The sequence below is a fragment of the Pseudopodoces humilis genome, chromosome 2 (assembly GCF_049639895.1).
Source record: "Pseudopodoces humilis isolate 2021_Gansu_Grassland_sample_001 chromosome 2, ASM4963989v1, whole genome shotgun sequence".
Taxonomy (NCBI): domain Eukaryota; kingdom Metazoa; phylum Chordata; class Aves; order Passeriformes; family Paridae; genus Pseudopodoces; species Pseudopodoces humilis.
In genome coordinates this window covers 49,514,719-49,531,381 of record NC_142201.1, presented here as the reverse complement: position 1 = coordinate 49,531,381, position 16,663 = coordinate 49,514,719, and the positions used below count along the sequence as shown (strand labels likewise).

Below are 16,663 nucleotides of genomic sequence, written 5' to 3'. Positions count from 1 at the left end.
CTGCTTTAATGCGCAGTATGTTTCACCACATGCCCATATAACAAAGGTTAAGTGTCAGCTAAGCTCCTATGTAGATATTACCACTTGATGTCATACCGTGTACTCAGTCAGATGACATTTGGATACAATCTAATGAACAGGTTGTCAAGCATTTCAAAAAAGAGCTGCACTTAGATTTAAGAAGAGTAGTGAAACACACTGGTTGATGACCAGATTTTAACCATGATTTTTAGACTGAGGAAACATGACACAAGGGTTAGGAAAACATAGTAAAGATGATAGCAGACATATTGGATGAAAACCTGTTTCTTCCTGTTAGGGACACAAAGTCCATTTGGACTTCATCTAGAGCAGCATTTACCTCACTCCCCAAACAGGCAACAAAACAAATACCTGGGTTTTGCAAAAGGCACACTTCTTGTTCTTATCAGGGTGCAATGGAAGCAGTTGTTTTTCATCTATTAATTCCTTTCTGACTCAGAGGCTGGTTAGCCCAGATAAACTCTCCTCCATACATTCTTCACTGACAAATGAACTCAGATAAGATTCTCCACCTAACATCTGACCAGATTAAGATGTTCTGGGCATTCGTGACAAGAGTGCTTCCCTTGGCCTAGCAGAGTCCAACCTTCTTTTTATTTCACCTCTCCAAGCTTTATGAGAATGATGAGAAGTTCTCTGACTTCCTCAAGGTCAGACTTAAAATGGTGGGTAGCTGTAAAGTAGATGAGTTACTTGGGAGGAGATGCACTCTGAATTCAAAATTAGACCAAGCCTTCAACCGAAGCTCGACCAAATGAATACATTTATCTGTATCTCATACAAAGAAGGCTATTTGAAAGCTTCAATTTAGCCACGTTCTGCCTAGAGCAAACTGATATGTGAATTTTAAGAAACATCTCTATAAATACACAAAGTGCTATATATAAACGAAATACTAAGAACAAGAAATGCATAATGAGAACAATCTTAGGCACATACTGGAAACTCTGGTGTTGCAACTGCTTCAAAACCTTTATGCTGTATGTAACAGTAACAATGTCCAACCAATAATAGTACTATCCGTACTGATCCCTGAATGCTAAATGCCATTCTGAGCAAGTACCTTCTGCTATCTGCCAGTGACCTTCATTTTTAAGGCATTCCACTAGAAATAGGCTCTATCCATGTTAAAACATTTAAATTTCATGTTTGGTGCATCACTTTCAGGTTATGAAGCTTATCTTACAAAAATGGAGAGTTTATTAATTTCAAGTTCCTTTCTTGGGATACGAATTAAGATTACAGAATCACATAATGGGTCTGGTTGGAAGGACCACAGTGGGTCATCTGGTCCTCCCTGCTCAAGCAGTGTCCAGATGGTTCTTGAATTACATTAGCACTTACTATTACTCCTTAATAACAGTCCCCAAAAGATAAACCCTGACTGTAGATGGAACAGCATTATGCCATGGGCTGCATCTTGGGCTGCGCAGTTTCCAGGTTCTATGGACAGCTGTAATTGCCAATTCATTACACTGAGAAGAGAGGGTGTATATTGTATGGAGCTCGTTCTTCCTCCAGGTCAATAAAGAAAAGGATCAGTCTTCATGTTTCTTCAGTGTAAGCCTCCAAGTCAACTGCTCAGGGGCTTATCTGTTAGGTTTTAGAGAAGCGAATAGAAGCCAGAAGGAGAAACCATACCCAGACTTATGGGGTCTCACTAATTCAGAGATGAACAAATCCCATCTATGGAACACACTTTAGAAGAAAACATTATATAGATCCAGCTTCCCTCCTTGAAATGACTTTATTTGAAACTACATGAAACAAACACCTCACTGCTGAGGATGCATGTGCTTCTGGAAATGTCTAGGGATAATCAGCAGAAATAAATAATGATACTCTCACATTGTTGTTTTTGTTCAGTCATGCCAGGACAATCTTACTGTTTCATGGGAGATAATGATGCAATAAATATTAAGAGATCTCTGCCACTGCATTTTAATTTTATTTTTTTTTTGCATGACATGCTCCCAAGACTTCTAGTATACGGATACATCACCCTCATAAAGGCCTTGATCCTTGTGTGGCTGTGAATGTTTATATATTCTATTACCAGCAGCAGCACAGGTTACACAGAGGTGCTATAAAGGATGAGCCTCAAACACAGCTCCTCATGGTGTCTGAGAACTGCTGTTCTTTTACACATGCAAACTCATGCTCAGAAAAACAGATTCAAAAACAAAACAAAACAAAAAACCAAAACAAAACAGCAGAAGATTTCATCAGAAAAAACAGAGTTGTAGGGAAATCTCTGTATCACCCTGGTAAGTACAGGCTGTGCTGCCAGGCAGCTCCATTCTTTCATGCCATGTCACTCAGCTGTCTTTTGCTGGAGTCAAAATACCTTCCTTGTTCAGTCACTTAGCACCTGCAAACTGCAAAAGCAAAGCCCAAACTGAGTTTCATCCACACAGCATGACTAAGAGCACGAACTATAAATTAGGGCAGCACATATTCAAGCATATGCTGCCACTCTTCCCCTTCTCTGCACACTCCTGCTTTGAGACTACTTAGGCATTTGCCTGACTCCTAAGAAAGCCAAAATTTTGTTGGGTTTTTCAACCCCTCCCTCCAAGTTACTTTAATGTCAGATTGTCAGGTTGAACTGGCTCACCAATTAATCCTGTGTTTACCAGCATCAGTTCAGAGATGGCAGTGGAAGAGCTGGGGAAGGAAAGAGGTGGGAAGAAAAAGGAATGGGACAACCTCTTCAAGTGCCTGACCTAGCCTTCACTACAACTAATAGTAAGGTTACTGCTACAAGGAGTATTAAATCTAGTTAAAGCTGGTGAGCACTCCTTGCACCCTGTCCAGAAAAGCAGAGGCCATAACTTAAAACAAAAGCACAGAAAGCAGAGATTTGCATGTATGCAACAGAAGGAGAAGGGAATTGAGATGGGGCAGTAGAGGAGCACAAGCCATCCACACAAGGAGGTCAGCACAGCTGTTTGTCCCAGGCCAAGTTGCCCATGGCTTTGAGGAACCTGATGTAGCGGAAGGTATCCCTGCCCATGCCAGGGGGCTGGAACTAAATGTTCTTTCAGGACCCTTCAAACCCAAACCATCCTATGATTCCATGACACCTGGCCATGTCAGGGACCAGCAGCAGCCTAGTTGCAGCAACTCAGAACTCGGCAGGGGCAAACTTTTCTAGAGATACTCCCTACTAACATGTTTGGCTTCTTCTGATTCCATAATTGGCTCATACCACCCTAAGTGCACAAACCCTCATAGTGGGAGTACTCCTCTAAACACATCACAGAGCAAGCTGAACACTGCTTTAAGGGCACTAGAGGTAAAGCAATGCAAATACCTCGCACTACTAAATCCTCCTGCAATAACTCAAAAAGAAAAATCAACATTTCAGATAAACTTTCAATGTCTTTTTTCGCCCCTTCTTTTACAAAATCAGAAGGCTATAAAGAGCCACAACAAAACATGAACAACACATGTCCAAGTTCCAGAACACATGGCTTATCAGGGTTTAGAAAGAAGTATATTTTAAATATGCCAGTTCTCTGTGGAGTTTTCACAGTGTGTTAGAAGAAATAGGGAAGACAAAAAGTAAATAAGCTAGTCAATGATGTAAGGGAACACCCAAAACAGCTACTAAGGGAGACAGACTGGTGAAACCCACATCTGGATTTCACAGCTGCTTGAGAAACAACTCACAAAGGACTGGGGTCAGCCTGCAGCATGGACTCAGGACTGGTACCCATCACCACACCACAGGCAGACACTTCTCAGATTAGCAGATGGGCACAGCAGGATCTGGTACAGGACAGCAGGAAGCTCTGACAGACAGATTGCCAGCGCAGAACTTCATAGGGGGAATGGTGAAGGTTGATTATCAAAAATGTAACCTTTTGTTTTTGCACAGAGCATGTTTTTCTCTTAAAGTTCCCACTCAGCAGTTATTCATTACCAGTTTCCTCCTGTTAGAGAAATTATATGGTTGGCATGGCAACATATTCCCACCATGAATTTCTATCCCTCTCACTACTTTCAGTTCCTGAGGACTGAGAGCTTCACTGATCCCTCTTCAGCCTTTCAAGCCATTACTGCCTATACCATACTCCTTCACATGGGCTTTTATTTAAATTACATCTGGCACCCATGGGTGTGCACAGTCACTGTGTTCTCTGGCAATGACATTATGCAGAGGAGCTGCAGTTCAGGAACACACTTAATGTAAACAGCAACTCCTAAACAGACCAGAGAAATGGTCAGGGCTCAGTTACTGACCTACACCATCGATCCTTTAGATGGCAAAATACATTTTCCCTTATTTTAAAATGAGTAAGGCAAATTCATCTAATGTTATTTTGGAATTTTTAAACAGAAAGTTAGCTTAACAGAGCATGCACTCTAACTACATTGGCTGATGTAATTTGTACTCACCACTAGCTGATGGATAAGGAGAAAGCATTTATCTTTTCAGAGATTATATGGATTTAAAAATCATTTCAGTGAAAGCAAGGAACATCTTAAAAAAATCAGGGTACATAATCAGCAATAAACCCTCGCATACACACTTCATCCCAGCACTTGATACAAATAAAATTAGTCCATAAAGAATATTTAAAGTTCACTACTTCACAAAAACTTTCCTTGTTGTAGATGTACTGCATATTAGCTTAACAGCAGGGTTTAAACAAAACTAAGTACAAGCATGTTAGTGATGTATTACCTAACATGTAATACATTACTCTGCCTTAAAATGCAAGGACATTTAATCCAATTGATTTCTTCCAATTATTTTAAAGACTGTTAAAGACTTCTAGAGATTATGGTAGCAGTTTTTACAGATTTAAGGTTCCTGCATGGTAGACACTGAACCTGAGTCAGTGCCATGAGTAACAGAACTCCTTCATGTCTTAAAAGCCAAGCAGACACTTACTCTCTGTTGAATGCTTAATATTCCATACTTCTCAAAAACAAGCCCATAGCATGCTTCCTGCTGTGGACCAGGTATTTCATACTCTGTGTATGTGATTTGGATTTACTTTATCAGGTTGGATATTAGGACAAACTTGTTCACTGAAACTGGTTAAGTTAAACATAGGGACAGGATCCCCAGAGAAGTGGTAGAGTCACCATCCCTGAAACTGTTCAAAAAACAAGTAAACATGGCACCTTGAGAAACGGTTTAATGCACTTGGTGTTATTAGGTCAAAGACTGGACTTGATAACTGTCTCTTCCAACCTTAATGATTCTATGAATCTTTGAGTACTGTTTCTTTTTCTTTTCAGCGTAGCATTTGCAGACAAGCTTGCAAATACCAATTCAAAAAGAAACTGAAAGTGTCTCTCCATAATCCATTTAAAGCTACCAAATTTCTAGAGCAGGCAGCTATTTTATTGCTTAGCCTTTAAGAAATACTTGTTCTTTCTGACAACATTAAGGTCACAATCTACACAGTAAAATTGTTATGAAACTCAAGGCGACCTCTTTTTAGACTAGAAGTATTTGTGGAATTTTAATGAAAGAATAAATTGAGTATTCAATACTAACAACTTACATACTTATTTTATGTTAACAGTTGTCTTAAACTGACTCTTGATCCCATCAATACTATGAATGGTTATTCAGAAAAAAAAAAGTGTATTTCCCGTCATTCAGTCTAAATCCATTCATGAAAACTAACATGAACAACAAAGGAACAAAACTCAAAACTTCAATAAAGCAAACTATAAACTGTTTTCCAAGACCAGACATAAGTAATACTTTTCACTCTAGATTTTTTAGCTTATTCTGTAAAATGAATACTATTCAGAAGCCAACAAGACTGCTTAGGCTTCTATTCTAGTTCTCTATTCTATTTTACAGGTTTTCTATCATGAAAATAAATAATGTTTTCTGTGCCATGTCTGCACAGCATGTTTTAACCTGCAGATCAGGCAGAACTGTGGATGTTGCACATCTAACACTTTAATCACTTTATACCTACACCATACCTGGATCTGTAAAATAACCTGAATTTAGAGAGGAAAAACTGTTAAATGTATTTTAGTTTTTTCTTTTTTTTTTTCCCCCTAGTTTAGAGCACATCCCTGCACTGGCACAACCTCAGAGGAGTTAAGAATGGACAGCAGCTTCTAAACTGCTGTTCTACCATATAAATCATGTTTCAGACAACTACTACTTCCACAGGGGACTTTTTTTTGTTGACAGCTGTCAATAACATTACTACTTTTTACTGCTTTTCATTCAACAACAGAACAACGTATTAGTATAAAAGCCTTAAGTACTCTATTAAACATAAGGTTTACAGCACCATGAAGTTATCACACAGTTCCACAACACTCAGTAGCTAAAGGAAGAAAAACTAAATTCTTTTGTTCTCAGCACCATAGTTTCTGCCTTCCCCAGACACCTCATCATACGGACTTCCCACAAGTCCACAGCTCTGTTCTACTATAAGTAATGGGAAAATAAATCAAGAGTCTGTCACAGAAAATGCTCTCAATGCCACCACCATTTATACCACTACATCTTAAGCTCCTACTGCAGTCTTGGGATGGCAGCAGGCAGGTGCAAGACAGGGTTTTACAGGTCAAAACCTACACCACAGCCACTGGCTATCAGGAGAATCTTACAATACTAAAAACTTGCAATACTAAACATCACTTTCTGCTCATGTGGTCCCCCGCTGCAAATTGACAGGTACAGGTGAGTGTACCAGGGCACTGTTACTATATGCTTGATTTTTGCCTGTGCTTTCTGGAGGTACATGATAACAGCTGACATTATATGCATAAAAAGAACCTCTCATCAGGTTCACTGCAATCACTCCTGCACTCTCTTAACACCCCATATGGACAAAACTAAAATGACCACTGTTCGTGTGGAAAAAGAACAGGCAGAGCAGTGGTTATCAGTGGGTGTGATGACCTCTAAGCAATGGTGTTTTAGAGGAGAGTGAAGAAGGAATGGTATTAACAAACACCCAGTCCAGGTCAATCCAGACTCTGAACTGAATTGTAGGAGACAGTAGAAGTTGTCAGGGAACTAAGCGGGATCTCATGGGAGATACCTCTAAAAGGGTCAAACAGCACAGGAGTACTGGAAGGTCTTTAAGGAGACCAAAGTACAACACTAGTATATGTAACCACTCAAGAAAGCAACAAGCATTAGGAGATCAGTTTGGGAGATGGAAAACACATGAAGCAGCTCCAGTACAAAAAGGCAGTATAGCAGGAGAAGCAAGAGAAGAATGAACACACAAATATCACACAGGAACACATGGGTGGTGTTGGGAAAGCCAAAGGTCAGTTGGAGTTCAGACTTGCAGTAAGAACTTCTTCCACTACATCACCAATATAAGGATGAACCAGAAAAATGTGGATTTGTGGCTGAAACAGGGGACAGATCGCTGATATCCTTGCAGCACCTTCCTCTGCCATGTGTGAAAGGTGCTTGAAACTGGCAAAAAGCTAACAAAGAAAGTGGAAAATGTCATGGAAGGGCGCCTACAATATTAAAAACTGATCAAGCTGATCTGTAACCAGACAGGAGAGGGTGATGCTGCTGCCTTCCAAGGACAAACTGATGACTGCTACAGAATTTCCAGTAATTCCCTCACTGCAGTGACATAAGCTCCACATGCAGCAACACAGAGGAAGATCAAAGTCAGTGTCTCAGCATCAGTATCAGTCTCTAGTGTATATTATGAAAGTAGGAATCAAGCTACAAACATGAACAGAGCCAAAGGAGGCAGGATGCACGTGGCATCTGTGTGGTTGGTGTTCCCTCCAGGAACCAGGAGAATGGAGGCAATTTGCAGGAGACAGGGCTAAGGCTGCGAATCTGACATGATCCTTTCCATGAACAAGCCTTGCTTGGGAAGATCACTGCATCCTCAGTACCTCTCTTCCTCTTCCTTGCTCCCTGCCCATCCCAATGAGCTGGGTATTACCATACTTGTCTGCTTGGACTCCATCCTTGGGCAACTGGAAGCACGAGCAGCGACCTGTGCTGGCAGGGGAGGACAAACACCACCTCTGGTTGCTGCTGGCTTTTTCTGCCTGCAGTTCCTATGGCTTTCTGGTATGTTTAAGTGATGCAACCAAGCAATAACAACATCTGTAAAAGGATGTCTGAAAGCAGATACTCCCCTAAATAACAGTTTATTAAATACTCATCCTCACAATGTGAAACAGGGTGGGGGTGGGGAGAAGAGGAGAATGAGGGGATTGTGAGGGGAATTTAAAAACAAAAACAACAACAAACAAAACAAAACAAATAAACAAGAAATTCAAGGAAACAGAAACCTTAAAGTAATTTATGTAAGGACTCATCTCCGCAGGGAGAAATAAGGAAAAAAGCCAATGATGCTAAAAAATATATACAGCTCTTTCAGTACTTCCCCAGCAAGATACAGAACAAGAGTAAAATATACATTAAAAAGACTATTTGTAAGAAAACCTCCAAGAGAAAAGAAAAGCTAACAGAACATCAATGAACAAGAGAAAAGTAGAAGCAATCCTTTCTCATAATGAACAGCAAGGATTAAAATAATTTTGGTACTTTCATAACATAATGGCATTTGTCTCATGCTGCTGAAGTGCTCATGATACTGTAAATTATTGTTATATTGCCTTATGCTTATTTTTCTTAGGCTAGCCCCCATATAATAGAAATTGCAATACACACTTAAACAATACTCACTTTGAGAGTCCTTGAAGAAATAAAGTGTAGCAATTACCAAACTGAGAGTAGGGAAGAGAGAAGATTTCACTCTACCCAAGTCAAAACAAAGGGAAAGGACAAGAGCCCAGTCACTTCCATCTCATTTCTACTTTGAACATACCAACATGCCCTTATAAACAAACTGTAGACCGTCATAATGAACTGACTATTCTAATGAGCATTAAAACAAACAAAAAAAATCCATTAAACTCATCTTTGAGTAGAACAAAATGAAACCTAATGACTAACTTTTCTCCTAGCTAAATAAGTTAAAGATTGTGTGGTTAACAATTACTTCACAGAGACATTTCAATTGAAAACGTTTTTAATCAAGAGCTTTGGATCACAAAAGTTACCATTCATCAGCAGGTCTGCACTACCCGTACACATATATAATCATAGATGGAGGTAAACAAGAGGTAATTCAAGGTAGCTTTCTTTTAAGAAAAGCAGTATTACCAAACTCACTCTACTCAGTTTCTTAATAGGAACAGAGGGGTTATGTACACTTGTAACCTATTGAATTTCACTGCCATTGCAACCTGAATTAAACTTCATACACCCAATCAAGTGAGTTACCAGATGAGAAGAGTAACTGCTTTTCATATGCCGATAATAGTTACATACATGGAGTCTAAAATGCTCACTGCTTTATCTTAGAATTCCACTGCACTGTGATATGAAACAGCACAGACCTGTGATGAATTTCAAGGCAGAGGTGCAACAGGATTTTAGAATACAGTGCTGTATAGCGGCTGATACATGACATGCCCTGAGCTCCCATGACTACATTGTTAATACCCTTCTGGTACAATGCATAAAAGCAAAAAATCTGTACTTCACTTAAATTAGGATTGCAATCTCAATCAAAATTACAGCTAAACTGTCAATACTGGATTCCTCAAAGAGAAGGAAATGGAGCACACAAGTGTCATGGGAATTTGGGTTATCAGGGGGAGAATATTAATTGCAGATATTTGGATCTTTCTTGCAATTTTTTTAAACCATTTTCAATGACTTATTTAGTGCAATAACGGAAATGTTGACCTTTCACATCTTGAAAAAAGAATCTATTTTTAACCCAAAATGTAGATTTAGGAATTCACAGTAACTGACAGATATACAGCTTGTATATATCATGCTTGTTTTTTTCTTTATGCCCAGTTTCTCAGCTGAATAAATCTTCCAGGAGATTGCCATCATAAGCCCTGGTAGCAGAGCAAGCTGAGAGGTCATATGTTATCAAAAAAGCAAACTGGCTTGAAGGTGAGCTCACAAAATAGTTGACTGGGGATAGAAGGCAACCAAACTATAATCCTGCAATGAACTTCAGCACTATGCTCCAATCAAAGGGTCAATTTTTCTTGTCCCAAAGGCAACATTGTTTTTCTAACCCATATAAGCACATAAAACTTATGGATTCGTGTATCTAACATATGATATATTCTGTAATTGTGTTTCTGCTATGGAACTGTAACAATATTAAGCTATGTTAGTTTCTGAGTAACATTCCACGTTCTCTATGAAGCTTTCTCCAGTCTTGGCAGATGAAGTATTATCCTTCTCCTGTAATAAATAGTTCTTCATAAAAGTCTAAATTTCTTGTAATTGAAACCATCTTACTGCTGCCCTTCTATTACTATAGACATAGGAAATCTCTCTTGGGCATGACACTGTTGGCTGGAGCAGAGATCTTCCTCTGCTTCACTCCTTTACACTTGCTGCTGAATTCCTAATAAGCACAGTCACTAATACCTGAAGAACACCATTAAAAGACGAAAGTCTAAACTTCTGTTTAATTAAACCAAGATACCCTGGGACCACCAAGAGGTGCAATGCCTCACACAATTCAGTTTTCACCCACAAGTGAAAATCCCCCTGTTCCTACCATACACACAAAAAACAATACAAGACAGAATAAGGAGCACATTCCCTGCTGTGCTCTGTAACAGTCAACTTAGCTGCCTAGGAAAGGAAAGCAATGACAGACAGCAGTCAGTAAATTAAGTCTCAGAGGATCTGGGATACTTCACTTAGTGTGAATTTCAGACAGCATCATACATCTTAAAACCCCACCTGCATTTTCAGTCTGCAGTCTTGGTTAACTTGGCAAAAAAGACTGCCTGGCAAGTGTGCTGAGCTGGTAAAGCTATCACTTCCTGTTAGTCTTAAATCTATTACCTTTCTATTGCATTTTTGGATGTGATCCCTGGAGAGAAAAAAAAAAACAAACAACAGAAAGACAAGTAAGGAAACCACACCTACATCCATGATAAAACTCCTTGGCTCTCTACACATGAACTGACTTCAAAAGGAATAAGGAACATTAAACACTGAAAAGAATCAGTGTTTGATAACGCAGCAGGGCAGAGACATGCCAGAAGTGGGCAGCTGGGGTCCCAGAAGTAGTAAAGACGTCTCAGGATGTAGTTCCAGATATAGGTCACCAGCTCTAATCAAAGGCAGCACCCACAACGTTTTTCCCACTCTCCCCATTTCCATATAATAGAGGATATCCATGATTTCACACGGGAAGTATGACTTGCAGGACATATACAACCATTCCCTTTCTCCCTTTGGGTAGGTTTTACTTGGACCCGTGATCAGTTGACCCTACACTCTCCAATGTCATTGAGTTACTGGCAATGGATTGAGCAAGAATGCCAGAATGACAGCAAAGATGTAGGAGTTGGCTACCTTTTTCCTTTATGCAAACTTCCATGCAACACGAAACAGCACCTGCAGTACTCATCAGCTTGTGATGCTTGATTTGACTTAATTAATCCAAGTGACATAGCCCTTCTGGGAGGTGTCTTGCACCCTTCTGGGCTGCAAGCACAAACCTTCAGAAGTGCTCAGGAAATACAGCATATCTCCTTAGGTACATCTCACATGGCTTTGCATCATGCCCTGTAGGTTAGTTCCTTACTTGATCTGGAGTCAGATCTTGACCTCTTTTTGAAGGCTATTCTGCATTTATGACACTGTAAAGCAAGCAATGAATTGCACCAGCTGTGATTCTAACACCTCATGGCTCCTTGAGTGATACCAACTGCAAGATGAAGAAAACCAACAGAAAGTAAGAAGGGCTTTCTTTGCAGAAGAGATTGGTACATGTGCAGTGTCCATATGCAACTTGTTTCCCCAAATCAGTCATGCTAAACATTAAGTAATTCAGAAAACAAGTAATTGAATGAAGCAGAAATTCACAAATGAAAATAGCAAATATCAGAAGTGCTTTTTCTTCTACTAGTACAAAGAATGTACCCAAACTGAATGAATCACCGCAGAACAGTTCCCCATATAGTCATGGAGCGAGCTTTCTACCAACACTATTCTCAACTGAATGTGAATAGGTATTTTTGGAAATCTTTAAAAATAAAGGATTTATATCAGTATTACCCAGGCTGAGGTAAAACATGTTTACGTATATAACAACACAAGGCTGGATGGCATTCTTCAGATATGAGACAAGGAGATAATTTGGCTGGCTATGAAAGACACAGAACAATATTGGCTTGTAAAAGGGCTTTGTCATTTTAGTAATTTATTATTATAATTCAGTCATGATAAGTGATTCAAATGGAGACAGATCAAGAAGAATTGTGAGGAGAATTCAGAGTAAAATATATAATCCTCCAGTGATGGTTTGAGAGGACAAAATGCAGGCAAAGGAACAGATGAGACTGCAGATCTGGAAACAAAAAGACTGATGAAAATTAGCAGTTCATCATTCTCTGTATTTGAAGATTGACTGTGAGACATTAAGTCCCACATTTATATCTCCTTTCAACAACAGCTTATGGCCCAACTCAGCAAATACTTGAGAAAGTGCAACTGAACACTAAATTCTCCAATAACACATTTACCAATTTTTAGAAACTGGGCCACATTCTGCAATGACTAGCAGGACTCCACACTGAAGCCAGTCAATACTACTCATCCCAATTTCTTAATAATGGCCACCAGCAATAAATTTTCCACCCAGCCTCTATTACCAATACATTATTCCAGCTTCCCCGCATTCTTACAATAAGAAGTATTACTTCCAGAACAGCTTTTGGCACAGAATGAAGATTTTTTTTTCCTGCTAAAGTACCCCACCTTCAGCTTCATGGGGAGGGACCACCTTCCTCAAATCCTTTTTTGAAGCTGGTTACTGAGTGAGATTTTACTGCAGCCCGAAAGATCTAAAGTTGTAGGTCGCTGGAGGATATTAAATGATAAGCAAATTCATATTTCTAAAGTAATTCTCCCAATTTATTAGCAATGCTAGCTCCTGTTCCACAGTAGGGGAGATAATAATGAAGCCTTGTTAAAGGGCGATGCGGTATCTTTTATGTAATGTCTTTTTTTCATTTGTGATAAAGTCATTAAAGCAGCACTGTGTCCTCCTGAAGCCTCAAACAATAGACTGCATTAAATCTCCTGTGCAAAATTAAGGACAGTAGCTCACTGGAAAAATAAGCATGTGTTCTTGCTAATACTGATGGCCTCCTAAAAATCATTAAGCTACTCTTAAATTAGCGACAATATAACAATGCAGAACTGTTTCAACTTTTTCCAAAGCAAAGACAAAATCAATTTCCCTTGTAAATACCTCTTTGTTCCAAATCTGACTAATAACCTCTATCTCACAAGGCGTGTCTTCCTTACAGACTGCCTAAAACCTATTCTCCCACAATGATCTAACTTAGGAACTCAGTGTCTTAAATCTGGGTTGGTAAAGGTTTGTCTTCACTGCACCAACAAAGGCTGCAGTTCCAGAGTCCTGCTCACCTCTTCTCCAGTCACAGGCTCCAAGGATCTAGTGCATGGCACATAGATGAAATGTCAGCTCCAATTTCCTTTCAGACTCAGCTAGAGACTGGGCTGCTTTGCAGCTGGGAGTACCTCACACAGTTTCATTCTCCCAGGGCTACCCTGAAATCTCAGCTGGACTACACTTTCTTTGCTTATTCCTCCTGCAGTACTGCATTTTAAATTCACCTTCAGTTGCTCTAGGTAAGGAACACCTGTGCAGTGTAAGGGATGAGAAGTTTTCTCTGTTTAAGAAAACTTATAAAACTTTTCAGTGGTATCAGACCAGGTTTGGATGGAGCACCCAAATACAGCAAGAGACACAGAGGAATCATGAAACAACAGAAAACATGTAACACAAAAGTTTAAAAACCTTGGAGCTCATGCACAAATGGTAGAGAAGAACCTTACATTATATTCAGCCTCTTTTGCAAAAAGACTGAAGTCTCGAAATTAAAAAGAAACAACAGAATATAATGAACTGATTGCCTAGTTTGGTATCCAAATACAGCAGAAAATGCTAGTATCTGCTCTGTCCTGGTTCTCATCTACAGCATGCATGACTTCTACTACCATCATACGTAGCTGAGAGATCACTTCACCAACAATGCCAAGCTGGGTATTTTCCAACATCTTTAGTCAATAGGTCAAAGGGAGGACCAGCTGGGTGTGCAACACAGCCCTTCATTCATAAATGGCCAGACAATATCCAAACTCCCCCAGCAAGGTCCTGTCTGTGAACCCCACCTTGGAGGCCATGAATCACTAGGAAGAGTTAACGAAGGCACAACTACAGAGAGAACACTGTTACGGATGACATATTCATGTGTCCTGCAGAAAAGCTTTCAATATTCCTACAATGAACAGGCACATATCCTTAAAAAAATCTTTAAAATCAAGAAGATATTTATTTGAAATATGGGCTCATACTTAAACAGGAGACAACTCAAAGTGGCCCTGTAGCCCTTCTAAGACAACAGCACCCTAAAGCGTCATGGGCAAAACATGACAACTCAGTGCTCTCTGGTCTGGTAGAGCAATGCTCAACATACTGGTCAAGGGCTACTGGTGCTCCAGACCTTGTTGATTTCACTCGTCCACAATTAATAATGCCTTCATGATTCTCCAGTCACAGATAAAACCTTTTTTTCATAACCCTTAATCTGTGTCTCACTTTTGCCCTTGCAAACTAACAAACCCAGAGCCAACAGCTGATACTAAGCCAGAACAGCAAAAAACCCAAATGTCTTCCTCTGGGGTTTGGAAGACTTTGTCTAAGTGATGAAGCTTTGGCCATTATGTTCAGAAGACTCAAAATGCCATCTTAGTTCCCCAAGTTTCAAGTAGAAGTCACATCTCCCTGTACACACATATGCTGTGATGGGGGCGCAACTCTAGGGACTTTGGGCGCTGTGACAACACAGACAGACACCACAATTTCAAACTCCTACTACTTAATCACACTTCAGTTCCCACTCCATGCTTCCCAGTTATGATATTCATCTTCCCAAACAGCTCCACGTGCTGATTTTGGTAATCACATCCTTCAAACACTTGTCCCTGTTATGTATACCAACATCTACATATTCAAAGCAGTCTCCGAAGTACATGCCAAACATCTGTTTCAACCAGCTCTCTTTAGAGTTAAAACTGTTTGCTGGAAAATTGCCATCCTAATGGCCAGCTCCTCTGTTAGTGAACTGGAGAATTCATTTTGTATTTATTGATTGTTCCCTAATGAAGAATCATAAAGGTGCCAGAGACTCTGGACCAGACACTACTTAATTAGTACCAAAGTGCATAAAACTCCAAATCAAATGAGCTCTTTGTCCAGTGGTTTAGTCACTGGGGAAAAAATGACATCATTTTCTGCTTGTACAGAAGTCCATAAAATTTTATTAAAAAACTCTTAGGAAATTAAAAAAATTATATAGATCATTCATTTCCTTCCAGTTCCTAAGATACCAAGTAGGTCTTCCAGAATCAACTCCTGCTTTGCTAAAGGAAGTATTCTTCATAAAGGACCCAGCAATATGTATCACGCACAGAATTTATTTTAAACCAAACAAAGGCAAATGCCAATGGAACCTTTGTCTTCTGAACACTATAGAGAAGCATTTCTGTTACATACAAAGACATAATGCAAAGCATCCAGAAGGTATTAAAAATGAATGGATCTGTCTTTTCATCATTGTGGCTCATACAGTAGTTCAATTTTTACATTCCCACAAACCACGCTGTATTGGAGTAATTTCTGAGGGTACTTTCTCTCAAGTAGGCAGAGGTGAGCAAGAGCTCGATTAACTGTCAACCTTTTTCCCCCTCTCAAACTTAAACCCTCAAAAACACCTTGAATAACTGGTATTTCTGTGCAAGTATTTCAAATTAAGTCATCCTAAAAGTTAATTTCCTCTCTTCCATGTCATTTAAATTCTCAATTAAATAACTGAGAAAACAGCAGAAAGGGAAAAAGCCAAGTAACAGAATTAGGCAAAAGCCCATCCCTACAAGGCAATAGCAATGCTGCTTCTATTAGGCTGCTTGTTGAAGGCATCTTTAGTAAAGTGGCTTAGATTCTTTGGAATAACACAATGTACACAAGGAAACAAAGCTTCATGATAATAAAAAATACATTAAATATAGATACCCTTGCTGTAATCCACAATCATTGATACCACATATGCAAGAAAATACCCTCCCCATCTTCCTAAGAACTATCACTCCAACGCCAAGTTCTGCAAAAAAGTCAAAATCCAGTTCAGCATCTGTCCTGTATTCAGCAGTTGATGTGATACCAGCTTTAGTACTCTTATCTTAATGATAAACAAGCGCATTTCACCAGAGAGAGAGAGCAGGTTTCCACAACAGAATATGGGTTAGGACGAGCATATGAAGGATGAAACAATTGCAGTAAGGCAAATATCCCCAGGAGGCAGAATAGCAAACATACATACATATACATATGGAATTCCCAGACATATGAATTTGTCTTCCTTTACTGAAATCCATTCCTTTTTTTTTTTTCTGTTATTAAACTGCACCTTTTTAAAATAGGTGTAAAATTACACCAACAGCATCTCAGCTATCCCAGATGATTTCAGGCAGTCTTCTGCAGAGTTTTGTTCT

At 39.4% G+C, this 16,663-nt stretch overlaps 1 protein-coding gene across 12 annotated transcripts in view; it reads right to left on the bottom strand.

The window, feature by feature from the left end:
- The window catches only part of KLF12 (KLF transcription factor 12), a 235,901-nt gene that overhangs the window by 129,322 nt on the left and 89,916 nt on the right, over positions 1-16,663 (bottom strand). The window lies entirely within an intron of this gene.